The 17,230-nt window shown below is 35.4% G+C and overlaps 1 protein-coding gene across 9 annotated transcripts in view; it reads left to right on the top strand.

The window, feature by feature from the left end:
* DENND1B (DENN domain containing 1B) overlaps positions 1–17,230 on the top strand; it is a 278,698-nt gene that overhangs the window by 43,211 nt on the left and 218,257 nt on the right. The window contains exon 1 of one of the 9 annotated variants that reach the window (XM_032317063.1): positions 11,628–11,647. The exons of the other annotated variants lie outside the window; for them this stretch is intronic. The gene's annotated coding sequence lies outside the window, so the exon portion shown is untranslated. Of the gene's footprint in view, positions 1–11,627; positions 11,648–17,230 lie in introns of those variants that run through there. 9 annotated transcript variants of the gene reach the window in all.

Here is a 17,230-nt window from a genome sequence, read left to right as displayed (position 1 = left end):
TTATTCATTTCTGGCCTGGGGTCAGCTTAACCAACTATGGATGTGGCTACTGGGTCCCCACCCTGGGTATGGGAATTGTTGTGACCTGGACTGTCGCTCCCTTTGTAGATTTAATGTTGTTATTTTTGGTTTTGAAAGGCAAAGGTTTATAAGCCCAAATGAGAAAAATAGCATTTAAACTCAGCATTTAAAAAAATTCAGCATTGTTTCAAAATAATTTGTAATGAAATCCCCTCCAATTGTAATTATATTAGATACTCTTTTTTCCTGTTATATAACAGTGAGTACTCATGCTTGCTAGTTCATCTTGGATCAGAGAAAAGAGAAAATGTAATAAACAGGCATCAAAGAAATTAGTATAAAAGCAATTGAAAGGGAATGTAAGTGGAGAAGATAAATTATAAGGAAGTAATCAGATCCTGCTAGAAGAGAATGAGCTGGGTTAGGTACTCTTCAAGTTAGTATCCATATTTCATTTCTTTCCTTCTAATGCCATTTCAGCAGAATACTGGGAATTATGCCATTAGAGCTAAGTAATGCTTTATTTCTTCAAAGACTAGGTGATTGCAAAACTCAGCTCTACCTAGGCTGAACAGAGATACATAACTCAACACAAGAAGGAAGACAGACCTTTAAAAAAAAAAAGATTTATTTATTTGAGAGAGAGAGTGGGGGGGCAGTGTTGAAAGGACAGAAGGAGAGGGAGAGAGAGAGAGTGATAGAGAAAATCTCTAGCAGACCTCCCGCTGAGTGTGGAGCCTGACTCAGGGCTCAATCCCATGACTCTGGAATCATACCCTGAGCCGAAATCAAGAAGTTGGCTGTCCAGCCATTTGAGCCAGCCAGGCCCCCCTCACACACATGTCCCCCCCTGCCCAGTTTTAAAAGCTGAGTTCTAAATACTTATTTTGAAATTTACCAATTTTTACATAATTGGAATCTTGAAGCTTTACAACCTTTAGTAAACTAGATTCTTATTACCTCTATGAATATCTTTGCTGTCTACCTAAGGAAAGGCCTAAAAACTAATAAGGAATATGGCTGCACTCTTATTATAATGAGTAAGTAGAATCTCCTGTGATGCAGTTGTAGAGGCAAACACATTTAACAATAATGCAAAGATCTCCATATTTTGAGAGGCCTTTGGAGTTTGGTCATGCCTCCTAGTTGGAATGTTGCTATATGGAAGTCTACAAATTTTTGAGAAGAGAGCTGCTTTTATGTTTGTTAGTGTGCTTTTTGGAGCTACTGTTTCGTTGATTGAGAAATCAGGTTCCTGGGTCATACTTTAGATTATTTTTATGGGAAAAGGGAGGTAGAAGTGAAATCTCCATTTTTGAAAAATTTTCCCAGGTTATGGTTACGTATTTGAAAGTTTGAAGTAATTGTCTTAAGGAATAGGGCTATGGTGGTGCATGGATCCGGCTACTTAAACACAGGCAGTTGACAGAGTCTGAATCCCACTACTCTGTGGGAGTAGTTGCAGTTACATTGATATGCTGCCTGATACCTGGTTGCAGGAGAAGGGCAGTGTCTCTTATAGGCCTCTGTCAAAACAGTTGGGATGTGGTTGGCGGTGGGCAGGGGCTAAGAGTAGCTAACATTATCATATAATGAAAAAGACTAAGGATGATTTAGACTGATAATAAGCCTTCAAATGTGTAAATAGACAATCCTGAGTGGTTATCAAGAGATGTGGTCACAGACTTCTGATGTTGTGCATGAATGCTTCTATTGAGAAATCTCATTGATGAAGTAAGTCTCAAAGAGACATTCACAGGAATAGAGGCTTGGGTATATACTGTATATGGTTACAAAAAAGAGGGTGCTGTTTTCAGAATGAGTGGTACTACAAAAACATGGAAAACAGAAAAATATTTGAGATCAGTAGAGTGTTGAAGCTAATGAATAGGCATTCCAATACAGTGGGCACGGAGTGTGGGCATCTGTAGAGAAAGGTTACAGTAACAAATTTGCCATCAATCATCTCAGGGCTAATTTCTATAACAAAATATAGAATTTATCACTTCAGTTTAAAATAAAAGAATTGGGCAAATCATTTAATCTTCTTGAGTCTCAAAATGAGTGGGTTAGATTAAATAATATCTTTGGTTCCCTGTAAATCAAAATTTTCACTCTTCAAATTCAATAAAATTACTAATTTGTAGCTGATGAACTGTAGAGAGAGGGTTCCTTTTAGTTATTACAACCTATATTTTCCAATATTATTTTTATAAATTAATAAAGGTCTAAATACCCATTTTACATTGAGTATAGAAGATGTCCCAAGAAGAGATATATTTCTTTTGTTAAAATTGTTGGTCATGATCTCTTGAAGTTGTCAGGCTAATAATCATCTTTATAGGTTTCTACAAAAGCACATTTGTATTTCTTCTAAAATTTGGGTAATTGTTTTATATTGCTCTACAGGCTATTTAACAGAAATTATTTATTCCTTAATTTTTTATACAGTGGTAGTACACCTCTCATTAGTTGCTACCCATCCCATTTTTATTCTGTAATTTCTTTTATTTTTTAATTATCAGTATAGTGTGTTATGAACAATTTCAAAAAAGTAAAAAGATTATTCTTTTTTCATATCAATAACATAAAAACATCTATTTTTGTGCATTCACTTTCAGACTTCAGTATGAACTTAACAGTTTTAATCATACATAATGTAGTCTTAATAATTTTCAATATTGGTTGCTGTCATAGATACGAATTATAAGATTATGTATATTTTAAAAACTGCAGTCTTCTCCCCAGCCATTGTAAATATTCATGAACTTACCCATAATTTCACATGCTTGAGAGAATTCTTTTATTATTATGATATGGTCAAATATAAATTTGTTTTATGTATTTAATATTTACAGGTTTAAAAAAATTACAAATGATTTTTATAAGTGTGGTTTGGTTCATGTACCATTATACTTCCATTTCTAAATTTTAATCAAGTGCCTGCTTTGTGGTTTGCTATTTTTCCTTTGTTCAACATTTAAAAACTTGTAAAATAGATAAATATCATGAAATGTGAAAAGACAGGCTTTCTTTTAGCCAGTTCCTTCAGTGATACAGTAGTAAAATTTCTGATGAGAACTAGTGAATGTAAAAATAATAAAATTAAAAATTAAAAAAATCTGTTGCAATTTTTTGAATGTATCCTTTAGTTAGGCAGATTTTTAAATGCAAGAGATTAGAATGTCATAAATAAGCCTGTGTATTTTAAGAGAGTGTATAGAGGAAGGGGTTGTATGTTAGTAAATACATCTACTGACCCATGTGTGAATTCGTGACCAAGATTGTTAAAGCGTTGAGTTCCAAAAGTTTTTCTCTTATCTTTATGTTAAACAATGGAAAGTTTTACCGTATGGTCAAATAACATCTTCTTCAGGTTCTCAACAGGATACCTTAGTGAATTTTCAGCTGAGTGCCTGACAGGATTTTCTCTTCAGCTAGCTGGTTGGATAAGAGTCTAGACACTGAGAGGCCAGGCTTTCGTGGGGCCTCACAATATTGTTATTGTGCATGTGGAGTAGAGCAGCTTCCTCTGATGTAGGGGCTCTGTGCCCAAACCACGAAGACAAAGACATAGCTTTTGTTCTCGAGGAGAGGGGCTAATCCGACTGCTGCACACGGTGAAAAACCTTTTATGAGAGAGGAAAAAAAACTTTCCTGGAAGGTGAAGGGTTAGCAGTTTAACCTCTGACCATAAAATAAAAAGCCAGTAAGGAGGAGAAAGTATTGGGAGGGGAGTAAGGTAGAAGAAAAAGAGGAGAAACATTCATCTAGCTCTGTATGAAGTGTTTGTAAAAACAGGTTAAGCAGATATCTGTCAGAGATGGATGCTTGAGTTCTAGTAATACATGCTTATTTCCAACTGTGACTTTTGACTTAATATTCTTTATTTGCTTAACTTAATTGTGTTTAACTTTATTTGAAGTTTGAAATCATGCAGACTACAATATAAATGCAGGAATCACAAGTGTAATGTTTTTCTTTTGCTTTTTCTCCCTCAATTAAGAACCTCCATTACAGACTTCTGCCAAGTTCAGAATATTTATTTTCTTTTTATGTGAGGATAAAAGCCTGTTCATCTTTTTTTTTTTTTCTTGTCTTCCCCCAATTTCCTTACTTAATATGAACATGTATTTCTACAGACATAGAGAAGTGTAGTGCACTTCTCTGGTGCATAATAAGACTCCCTTCCATTTGAGCTGGGGCATTTTGGTACCTATTGTGTTACTACACAGGTCTTTGGGTCATCAGTGTTCTTATACAGCTCCAGGGAGGAGCTAGTTGCAATTCTACTGTAAAAAGAATGATGGGAGTTAAGTTGTTAATTAATCATCGGGTCATCTGCCCGCTCTGATCAGCCAATCTGGCTATTTGTTTCCCCTTCTCTTCTCTGGTATTGGTCTTTGATAATAATTAAGGTGTTAGGCATTTGGGCTCATTGCTTGGCTATACTAATGTAGGTAAATTACTCTTAAAAGTAATCATGTGAAATGTGGGTAAACAGTTACTTATATTCTGTTATGTGAGATATAATCTAAAGCTGAGTCTGTGATGGTATCATCTTTGAACTAACATAGTATTTCTTCTTCTTTTTGGATTTTCTTTGGTAACAATAGACATGTCTTCCTATAGTTACCCTGTTCCACTTTCCTCCTGACAGAAAAGGAGAAAAGAGAGAGAGAGGTTGAGAAAAAGAGAGATAGGTGGCAAGGGGGGAGTGTCTGCTGGCTAGACAGTGATGATGAGCCAAGAAAGAGAGAAGGATAAGAAGTAGAAGTTGAGAGTGAGTTGAGGGCAAGAGGAAGGAGGTGAAGCATAGAAAATGGATAATTTAGGAATGGGTGGTGAACTCTCGTGCAGGCCTGTGAGTCTTCAAATCATACACAGCCCATAAATATAAACACTTGGTAGGAATTATCCTTTAAGACAAAAGTATGGAAGGGGTGGTGTTATAAGACAAGTAACCAGACTTCAGAATGTCTTGGATGAGGAGAGGTAGATTTATGTGAAAAGACAGAAATAGATAATAATAGTAATGTGTGATTTGGGCTAATCCACCATCTTCATTCTCCATGGACACATTTGTGCATCTGTATCTCGTGTTTTCCCTCTTGCCATACAACTGTGAGTAGTAATGATATTTAATATCAGTCTAAGACTTCTCTGTGTTGGGCACTGTTGTAAGCAGTGTATATATGTATGTACAAGTGCATGCATATAGTCTCCACTCATTCTAACAGAATCCCACAAGGTGGATACTATTACTGTCGCTGCTTTACCAAGGAGACAACTGAGGCACAGTGCATCAAGTGTTTTGAGAGAGGTCACACATAGCTAGTGAGTGGCAGTGTGTGGCACATCAATGTGCAGTCTAACACCAGAGCTTAAACCTCACTTCTTAAATACTATGATGTACTTCTTTAAAAATTCACAGAAGGTGTAATTACATACAGCCTGAAGTTTTAATATTCAGCAGCAGTCCCCCAACTCTTTTATTATTTTACTTCCTTAGTACTTCTTGTAGAATAACCTGAACAGAAATCAATTACTTTCTCAGAGGAAAACCTGGTGATAAAATACGCAAATAAATATAAAGGTTATTTTTTTATCTGTATCTCAAATTTTTTTTCTCCCATTTTGTCTTTTCTTCCTTATCTAGTTTCTTATTGTTCTAAATGTGTAATTCTGTTTGTTCTTCCCAGTGACATATTTCTCTTTCTGATTCCTTTATTAATCTGTTTTAATCCTTTGACTGTCTGGTTCTGTTATTATTTCTTCCAAGTTGTGACATGAATACTCTCAAGAAGTTACCAGGATAAAGTAGTATATGCTGTTCTTAAGAACTCTGCAGGGCTCATATCTGTTGAGATTTCAGTTACCTTTATGTCACATTATAGAGTTGTCATATGTTGTGAGCTCTCTATTCTGTTTTGAGACAGTTTTCTCTTGCTAGTATGCTATAAAATTCAGACATCTCAAAAATATTAAAATTTCTATAATGTATATATGTGCCAATTATGATTAAACAACCTGTATCTGACTTGCTTAGAAAAAGGAGTGTGGTTCTTAAGTTCAGCAACTGATTTGTTAATACTATCTATTTTCATTTATTTTAAAATGCTATCTTAATTCAGCAAAATTAGAAGGGACTGTTTCATTTAGTGTGACACACTTAAATGAACTTAGCTAAAAACAAGAACCATCTTGATTCTAAAAGCCATCAGAACAGAGAACAAAACTTCCAAAAAGTTGTTTACTTTAAGCATCTGATCAACCATTGAGAACTTTTTCCTTTTCTAATTTGTACCTTACATAATGAGACAGAGGTTAGAAACTATAGCCACCTGACTCACATTTGCCTCATACAGTTTTTATGAAATGTTTAATTATTTTTCCCAATATAATAATTAGGTAATTTTTCTTCATGAAATTCTGGCTTTTCTTGAAAGGCAAGAGTATCTGTCCATTCTTGGGCATTCTGTCCATTACTCAGCAAGGCCAGAGCTAAGTAAATAATAGCTACCTTCTTGGGAAGGAGAATGATGTCTTTTATTATGTGTCTCTCCATTTCCTGTTATTCCCTGTAGGCTCACTCCACTCATTTGTATCACCTGTATCACATTGTATCACCTGTATCTTCTGTAGGCATTTAATCTTGAAATACCACTTTTCCCTTTTCTTTCCTTAAAGAGGAAGTATATATGTATAATATATGTATAATGAATGCATAAATATACTTGGACTTTACCTCAGGTATTGAAAAAAATTTTATTTTTTTTTCTTTATGCTACACTGAAACATTGTTTGGCAGAGATATTTGATTCATTGTATTACCCTTCAGTAAGAATTAATCAGACTTAAATTATAGACTGGCTCTCCTTAAAATAAGCAAATGAAAATAAGCAAATTCACAAAACTTACCCTGAAGAAATTGGTAAGATAGGCAATAATTTTATGTGCATTATATCATTGAGTGGAGTGAATGAAAATCCAATTAAAAGCTGAAAAAGCTACTTTTGTGTAGTATACATGAAGGATATAAAACATGATTTTTGCCTTCAGGAACTTTATTTAAACGAGGAGACACAAATAAAATAGATAAAGCAGTAGTGTAAAGTGGTATATTTCAGATATTTCTTTTTTTTTTTTTTTTTAAAGATTTTATTTATTTATTTGAGAGAGAGACAGTGAGAGAGAGCATGAGAGAGGAGAAGGTCAGAGGAAGAAGCAGACTTCCCGTGGAGCTGGGAGACTGATGCAGAACTCTATCCCGGGACTCTGGGAACATGACCTGAGCCGAAGGAAGTTGCTCAACCAACTGAGCCACCCAGGTGTCCCTAAAGTGGTATATTTCAGAATAACTGGTTCAAATTGAAATTGTTGCATGGAACAGGGACAGTCTGTGTGGTTGCCATGTTTTGGGAAGGCCTTATAGCCTGGGTCCAGAGTAATGTGTAGAATTTGGCAAGATAAGAAAAAGAGAACATAAGATTTTAAGAAAAGGGTATAGTGTATGTTAGGGCATGAGGTAATGCTTGGGTTGGGGAATCTTTATGTATATAAAAGACAGGAGATCCAGAATGAGTAGAAAATTTGTATTGCAGTTTGGTGGGAAATTCTCTTAGATATGTAGGATGTAATTGGATATGATGTGCAGAATTTTGCTACACTGAGTTATTTATTGTGTTAAAACTGGGACATTTTATTTGGGGACTAAAATGCCTACATAGTTTAAGGACTTGAATTTTGTTAGTATAAACAGTAGGGAGCTACTGAAATTTTTCTGTGGAGAGAGACATAATCAAAACACTGTTTTTAAGAGGCTGAATTTAGTGGCCATGTGTTGAGAAGGGCTGAGTGGCAGGAAGACTGGTTAGGTGATAAGAGTGGATATGGAAGAGGAGGAAGAGGAGGAAGGGTGAGAGCTACGTTTCAAAGCAAGAACTAACACGATTAGGAAGTTGATTAAACATGGAGGATGAAGAAGGCACATTAAGGCTGATTCAGAGATTTTGAAAAAGCTTCAATGCTTGGGTCTGTTAATAGAGTTAGATGGATAGGATTCAGTGTTAGATACTATTTTAAGGTGCAATTGAGAACTGAAATGCAGCATCTGGATTATGCCCATTTTGCTTATCATTATGCTTTTTCTTGAACAAGTTTGTTAATTTTTACTGTGGACATTTTGGAGGTGTTACTCAGAAGTCCTTAGATCCTTAGGCTTCTCTAGCTTGAGGGTATAGATGACATCACACTGATATTCAGACTCAAATGTTGACTGCTTAATAACCCTTACTGGAGTACCTTCTAGGGTTCTGTCCCATTTTGAAGTATTCTTTCTTTTTTAATATTTCTGTCAATCCCCCAGGGGTATCTCATAGGTACCGAGGAATTTCTTACCTATCTCACATGTTATACTTCTTGCCTTTGCTCTTGATATCTCACTGTGGTGATTGCATCACTGATGACTAATTTCTCTAGACCTTATTTTAGTGCTGCACCTAGAATGATGCGTGTGACACTTATTGGTGCTGACTGTCTCAGCCTAGGCTGCTTATTTCATTATTGCTGCTTTTGGCTTCAGCACTGCCATTCATGACAATGTAGCCAGTCATAGCTCTTTGCACTTTAAATGTCACTTGGTTAGTCACATTGTGGATCAAAGTTCTGCAAAGTGGGTAAAGAGGGAGCTTCTCATCATCTGTATTAAAGAAGTTCTGCAGAACTAGGGCTCATTTAGTTTTTATTAAAACATTGTTCTTTCCTTCCCCAGAATATACATACGACACTAGGATTACAGGGTCAGGTCAGTTTCATAAAATGTCTACTATAATCTATTGGAAGACTTTCCCTTTGGCTCTTAGGCCCTATTGCCAGGAGGGTAGATCATGTTATAAGTTTTGTTTTATCTGCTTCCTTCCCTTATATTTTCAAATTGTCCATATATGTCTGGATCCGAATCCCAATATTATATAAGATGTAAATTATTTCACCTAGAGGTTCATTTTATGTTACCTTTGTTATTGCAGTAGCCTTTTAACTAGTTTCATTATTTTGTTTTCTTTCACTTTATACTCAGCACAGCAGCCAGGTGATCTTGATATTGATACAATACATCAGAGCATTTTTCCTCTCTGGTCAAATTGTCATGTGGTTCTCTTTCTTAGAGTAAGAGCCAAGTTCCTTTTTATGACTTAAAGTCCCTCTTGTTCTGCCGGCTCCCTCTATCTTTTGACTTCATCTTGCCTACTTGTTTTTGTCTAACACTTTGTTTCAGAGATTTTTTTTTCCATACGAACAAATAATTTTTTTTCAGGGCTGTAGTCTTTTTTGAGGCTGTATAGTATTTCATAGAGTAATTATGATATAACCATTTTCATGCTAATGGGCATATAGGTTATTCCCAGGAATTTGTTAGTTGCAGGCAGTGCTCAGTAAATATTATTGTATGTATAGATATGACTAGGTACATGAAACATTATTTCTTGCATTACACGTTTGTTTTGAGAATTATCCTTTCTTCTCAATACTACAGTCTTTAGGTGTTCCTTTAGCAAAGGTCTATTTTTGATAAATCACTTTCTATTTCTAAAAATATCTTTCTGTGTATACAGTTCTTCGAAGACAAATACACTTTTTCAGAAGTTTCAAATACATTATTCCACTGTCTTCTGGATTCCATTGCTGCTGATGAGAAGTCTGCTGTCAGTATAACTTTAGATAGGTAGGTAGGTAGATAGATTTGGAGTTTTCTCTTTTTTTCTGGGATACATTTAAAGATATCTGTGTCATTTTTTATTCTGTAACTTCATTATAATGCCTCTAGTTGTGTCTTTCTTGAGATCTTGTTTAGGTTTGTTATAATTTTTAATTCTGAAGATTTATGTCTTTCACTGCTTTTGGAAAATTTAGTCATTATTTCTTCATACTATCTCCATCCTTCCCATGTTTTTTACACTTCAGTTCCTTGGGTCTGATTTTTTAGAACTCTAAATAGACTTATCATTCTGGTCTTCAATTTTCTGAGCCTCTCTTATATTTCTCATTTGGGGGCGTTCTCTCTGCCTCATTCTGTTTAATAACTTATATGTCTGATGAAGTTCACTGTTTCTGTCTTTAGCTGTATTTAAACTGTTTATTCCATCTATTAAGCTTTTACTTTAATAGATTGTATATTTTTTATTTCTTGAAGTTCTAGTCATTTTCAAAATTTGCTTTTTTAAAAAAAAAGATCTCTCATTGTTTGCTCATGTTTTGATCTTTTATTCTTTAACCATTTTAAACATCCTTATTATAATTGCTGTTTCAGATAATTTTAATATCTTTAGCCTTTGAGGGAGAGGTGATCTGGTTCCATTGTTTGTTTCTGATGGTTTATAGATTTTCTATAGTACTGAATTGCAAACTCATTTTTGGCATGACTTGGGTTCACTGTTTCTCCTTTTAGAGGGCAGATCTGCTTGCCTAAGGATCTCTCTGGTATCATAATTATGATAAGGAGTTCTTGCATTTATAGTAAGTCCCATAGTGAATTTGAGTCTTAAATTACATTTCTTCTCTATTTAATTTGATCCTAACTTAAAAGCATTTTGAAAAACTAGATGGCCTGATCTATGTGGTTCTTTGATATTTTGTCTTGTAATTTTACTTTTCATTTTAAAATTAATTTTTAAATGTTTTTAATAGTTATTCTTAATGTAGCTCACCCAGGTTTTCATTTTAGTAAGCTTGAATAATTTTTATAGCTAGTATATTTATTCAACCTCTTTGGCTTTTTTCCAAAGGATTGAAAATGTGTCTGTTATATCCAAGAGTGCCAGGAATCTACTATACTTAAGACTATATATCAAACAAGAAAAGCTTTGACCTGGTTTGCTCTTCTGCTTATAATTTTTTTTTTTTGCTACAATATGTGAATTATTTTAATTGTTATAAATATATAGTGAAACTGCTTAGGATCAGTTAATTTTACTGAGGTTTCAAGTTAATGCTATATTTCCTGAAAATCAATTTTAGTTCAAAGAGTTAAATATGAGTATTGTAAATATAAACATGTCTTCTTTTTATTTAATTATATACTTGTAGAAAGAATATATAAAAAATAAAGTCTCAAATGGTCGTCTGAGAGCTAGCAAAGTAAAGTCTCTTGTCTGCCCTGCTCTTTAAGGCAATCATAATGAAAGCTATTACTTTGTGATATGATGAACATCTCAGCTGTCTAAAAGGTATTTGGATTTTGTATGAAAGATTATCTTTCTATAAGCAACCTATTAACTATCCCCACCCTGTGTTCTTATAAAAACTTTTGTGTTGGCTTTAAATGATTGGTATCTGAAAAACGTCAAAACATTGATTCTCAGTTGTAAGTTCCTTGTCATAGATTATTCAAAATTGAACATCTGTGGTACAGCATTTCTTTCCCTTTTTGTTGTTGATTTTTTTTTTTTTAACTCTCACGGAGGGCCCTTGGGACAGATGGCCCCTCACTGTTGATGGTTCGATTACCATGATCACCCACAGCTTCAGAGGAGTGCGAAGAAAAGAAATTGCTTTCTTTGTCAAGGTGTTTTCAATTCAATTCTCACCCATTAGCCCTGTTTGGTTAAGTTTGGAATTACTCTATCAGGTGATTGATGAGGGTTTTCATTTTATTTAATAGGTTTTATTTAAAAGGAATGGAAGTAGCAAAATGATATATCTAATCTGCTATGGATTATATTTTCTTAAGGTTCTTTGAAGCTCCATTTTCGTTACCTTAGCTAGAATTTGCTTATATATGAGTAATTAGAGCTTCATTGTTTTCAGTTCTGATGCTAATTTTAGGTCATTCTAGGAAGAAACATTTGGGAAGACTAGAATTATCAATTAAATTGCTTAAATTGTTTGAGTTTCAAAAGCACCAAAATAATTTTGCACTAGGAATTGTTTGATTATCCAGATTATTCTATAGAATGAAGAGAAACACAGTGGGATCATTAGATTAGATTTTTTTTTTTTTGCATCACAGCTTATACATTTTTAAGGGGGTGAACATATTGACAAATATCCAAAATCAGTTACTTTTAATTTAAATATGTACCTTGTGTAAAGCCACAAATAGAAGTGTAATCTGTGCTATTTTTGTAACCGGTTATAAAATAAAACATCTTCAAATAAGAATTTCATTTCCTTAAGGTTTTGTATATGTAAATGAAACTCAAATGATTAAGTGAAGAATGATTTTAGTTCTAGAATGAGAGGGTATTGATTTGGATCCTAAGTTTCTTCACACACAAATTTCCAAGTATTGTTCACGGGAAATCCGTAGGATTTAGTCCATTATTTTACAAAAAACTTAAATATTTAGTTTGCTGATAATGTCTTCCTGTAGGTAGTAAGGAAATTTTCTAAACTTGTGATATGCCTTAAACTCAATGAGCAATAAATTTAAAAATCAACAAAGTAGAAAAAAATTTGTCTTATTTACAGTGTGCTTTCATATGCACCAGCATATTTTAGAAAGGATATCATACTGGAAACAAGAATATCTGGATTCTAGTCTTGGTTTCAATAGTTACTAACTTCAGACATGGGATACAATATAACTTCCTGACTATGGAGTGGTGAAAAGAATCTTTAGGGCCTCTCCCCTTCAGAAAACTTTGTGATTCTATTCACAAACAATGAACCTTTCTTTGAGAACTCTAAAAGGGGGGAAAAACAAAACAGAGGCTTTAAATTAGTTTTTACATTCATAGATACTGGCATTCATACTTCCTATTATTCAAATTGGAACTAATTGCTTAAATTCTATGAAAGAAAGCATTGTAAGAAAACACAACAAGGGGCGCCTGGGTGGCTCAGTGGGTTGAAGCGTCTGCCTTTGGCTCAGGTCATGATCCCAGGGTCCTGGGATTGAGCCCCACATCGGGCTCTCTACTCAGCAGGGAGCCTGCTTCCCTCCTTCTCTCTGTCTGCCTCTCTGCCTACTTGTGATCTCTGTCTGTCAAATAAATAAACAAAATCCTAAAAAAAAAGAAAGAAAAAGAAAACACAACAAAAAGTATTTTCTCACAGATATCTTAGGTAGTAGAGTACAAAAAGACATATATCTTATTTAGATATGAACTACCAGTCTTCATGTACATGGCATGGGATATACATGGGATAGAGGGAATAAAGGGAATAATAGACTATGTATCTTATGTATCATATATCTATAGATATAGATATAGATAGATATAGATATAGTTCCCTGTCATTGTTCCTTAAATCATATAGTTCCAATGTCATAAAATACTCCATTTTGAAATAAAATGATTTCCATTATTCTGTAAAAGCAGAATTATAGTATTAATAATTATCATCACAGAAATGATTTTTTAAACAAAATGGTTTTAAAAAATTTTGTAACTTCTCTTGCAAAAATTACCTTCTGCTATAACTGTCATGGTTGATGTTTCTTCCTAGCCCTCTGAAGATACACCTGTTGCCAAACTATCTATCTATCTATATTTATTAAGGAAAATTAATATTATATATATTAAGGAGATATATTAAATATTAAATATATTAAGGAATATATTAAGGAAAATTCTGAATTATTCATTGCCATATTTTAAAGACTATTTCCAGCCAACAAATATTAAATTCTTCAGCATATGATACATAATGCTAATTGTTGTGAGAGCGGCATGGTCTGTGCTATTAGTTCTCAAGGTGTAGTCCTTAGATCAGTAGCATCAGTATCACTTGGGAACTTGCTAGAAATGCGTTTTCTCAGACACACCTTTGACCTATTGACTTAGAAGTTTTGAAAGTGGGACCCATTGTGTTGCATGCTAAAGTTTGAGAACTACTGAAGTAGACCTTTAAGAAGTTGCTAAAATTCTGTATTATCATCTATATGTTAACTTTAAAATAATTTGTAAAAATACCTTACAATATATGTTTTAGTAAGATTAAATGTAGTCTGTATTTGACATTTTTAAAAAAGATTTTATTTATTTATTTGACAGACAGAGATCACAGTAGGCAGAGAGAAAGGGGGAAGCAGGCTACCCGCTGAGCAGAGAGCTCGATGTGGGGCTCGATCCCAGAACCCTGGAATCATGACCTGAGCCAAAGGCAGAGGCTTTAACCAACTGAGCCACCCAGGTGCCCCTGGAGCCTACTTTAAAAAAAAGTCCTAAATATTTTTTTCCACATATGGGGCTTGAATCATAGCACCCCTACACAGGCTTTTTGACATTTTTCAGCAATGAATTTGTTTTTACTTTTAGTGTTGTTAGTAGTCTTAAAATTTGTAATGTTACATAACCTATGATTACAGGGTTTGGGTTTTTTTTGGGGGGGGTGGGTCAGGAGAGATGATTAGATATCATGTTGGGGGGCACCTAAGTGGCTCAGTCGTGTTAAGCATCTGCCTTCAGCTCAGGTCATGATCCCAGAGTCCCGAGATCAAGCCCTGCATCAGGCTCCCTGCTCAGCAGAAAGCCTGCTTCTCCCTCTGCCTCTACCCCCGCTGCTTGTGTTCACTCTCTCGCTGTGTTTCTCTTTATCAAATAAATGAATAAAATCTTAAAAAAAAAAGGTATCATGTTGGAAGTGACATCTTTCCACTAGTGTTATAAATCTGTGTTTTGCTGGAGTGCATGATAAAGAAAAATGGCAGGATATCGGTTTTCTGGATCTCTGGTTTCACCGAGGTCATGTGTGGCCCTAAATAAGGGAATGAGTTGCTTTTTAAATACTTTTATTGTGGTCATACTAGATATAAAATTACAGTAATTAATGAGTTTGCAAACTATTTTGGTAGAAGTAGTGAAAATTAAAACTTTAGGGGTGTGGCATTAGCACAAGATGGCCAAATCAGGGACCCCAGCCTCCATCCTCCAACAAAGATTAACAATTAGACCACTATCTACAAACAAAAACAGTTCTGGGAGAGCCCTGGAATCCACTTAAGAAAGTTTAGCAACACGCTGTAACAAAAAACTTGAGAATAACTACCGTAAGGAAAGAAAATCTTTATTATGCCTGTATCATTTCATTCCCAAGCTGACACTGCTTAGTGCCAAGAAGGAACTCTCCATCTAGAAAGAGTTTCCCTTGCAGAGAAGGGATAGTGGAATGAGTTTCCCCACTTTTGGGGCACCGCATTAAGGTCCTGCTTCAATTTCACCCCACTCACAGACTAGTAAAACTGAGATATATAGAGATGGCTAGGAGCCAAGAAGAAAAAGCATGCTGCCAGTATTAGTTACACAGTGGGAGCAACTATGGTTCCCGGTTTACCTGCTCTATGAGATTTATTGGTTTTCATCTCACAAATATTTGGGCTCACTGACACCAGCTGCCTAAGTTCCTCTCTGCTTTCTCCTACTCCTCTCTTTCCCCTGTTGTGACCATAGAAATCACGCTGGTAGCAGCCCAGACTTCTACAACAGTATGATGCAAGACATCATTCATGGCTGACTCCCACAACTGTGTAAGCTCTCAGAGTTAGCTCTTCCAGCTGTGTGGTTCCATGGTACCGGTCTGACACCTATTATCAGCCTCCACTGCTATGTGTATGCCTGAGGAACAGCTGTGTGGCTATGGGAAAGCATGTTAACAGCCAGGGTCCCCACAGATGCTTGTGAGCTTAAGTTATGTCACTGGCCTGCACCATTATGCTCAACTGGAGGTAGCCCCTCCAGCTGTGCACTTGTATGTCTCTGGCTGGATCCCCATCACTAGCCTCCAGTGCCATGCAGTCATGGCGAAACATATGAGGAACCACCCATAGTGCTGAGAGCACTTCACTGGCACTGGCTACTGCTGCTACTTATTCTGGCTTCTGGCCACTGGACCTAGAGGCACTGTTGAGGACCCTCACAGCCCTTGCACTCTCAGGGGATGCCCTGCAGTACTTGTGAAGGACCATGTGGTTGGAGATGCTGTGAATACCAGTGGCTTCAGCTGAATGAATCATCACATATTCCAGACCTGATGTCATTACATCTCTTAAACTTGGTGTCCAGTACCATTGCATCTCGAGTCATAGCACACTCCAGCATGCCCAAACCTGCAGGTGAAATCTTGCCTTAAAGAAGTCAGTCCATAACATCTTGAAAAAATGCTTCTTCTAATGCATTAGGCACTGATAACAAGGCCACAAGGATCATGAAGAATCAGGGAAATATGACTCCATCAAAGGAGTACAGTGAATCTCCAGTAACTAGCCCCAAAGAAATGGAAATCTAGGAATTACCTGATAAAGAATTCAAAACAATTGTTCTGATGCTGCTTAAGCACTATAAGAAAATATAGATATAGATAAACAATTTACATATACTAACAAAACACAACAAATATGAAGTGCAACAAATATAGAAAACCTGAAAAAGAACCAAACAAATTTTGGAGCTGAAGAATACAGTGACCTAACTGAGGAATTCAATAGAGAGCTTCAGCTGCAGGCTTGACCAAGCATATGAAAGAATCTATGAGCTCGAAGATAGATAATATGAAATTAACTACTCAGAGCAGCAAAAAGAAAAAAAAAATGAAAAGGAAGGATGAAAGTCTATAGGTCTTATAAGACACAATTACGACAAACAGTTTCTGTACAGCTGGAGTCCCAGAAGGAGAAGAGAGGGAAAACAAATAGAAAATGTATTTAAAGAAATACCAACTAACAACTTTTCAAACCTGAGATTAGATTGGGACATCCAGCTTATGAAGTTAATAAGTCACCCCCAAATTTCAATCAAAGGGTCTTCTCCAAGACATATTATAATACAACTGTTCATAAAGACAAGGAGAGAATTTTAAAAGCAGCAGGAGAAAAATATTTCTCTCATGAAGGCTATCAGCAGATTTCTCAACAGAGACTTTACAGGCTAGGAGAGACTGGAATGGTATGTTCAGAATGATAAAAGAAAGACTGCCAACCAACAATACCATATTCAGCAAAGTCATCCTTCAAAAGTGAATGTTGAGATACTTTTCCAAACAAATAAAACCTGAGGTAGTTCATTACTACTATGCCTGCCTTACACGACAAGTTGAAAGGACTTATTCAAGCTGAAATGAAAGAACATGGAGTAAAGGCAAGTATGTTGCTGACTTTAGAATGCTCTAAAACTCTAGTAGGTGGTATGTTATTCAGTCTACTCTAGTATCAAGGGGAGTATGTTGCTGACTTTAGAATGCTTTAATACTCTAATAGGTGGTATGTTATTCA

Source organism: Mustela erminea, chromosome 17 (genome assembly GCF_009829155.1).
Source record: "Mustela erminea isolate mMusErm1 chromosome 17, mMusErm1.Pri, whole genome shotgun sequence".
NCBI classification, from domain to species: Eukaryota; Metazoa; Chordata; class Mammalia; order Carnivora; family Mustelidae; genus Mustela; species Mustela erminea.
This window is presented reverse-complemented; position numbering and strand designations above follow the sequence as displayed.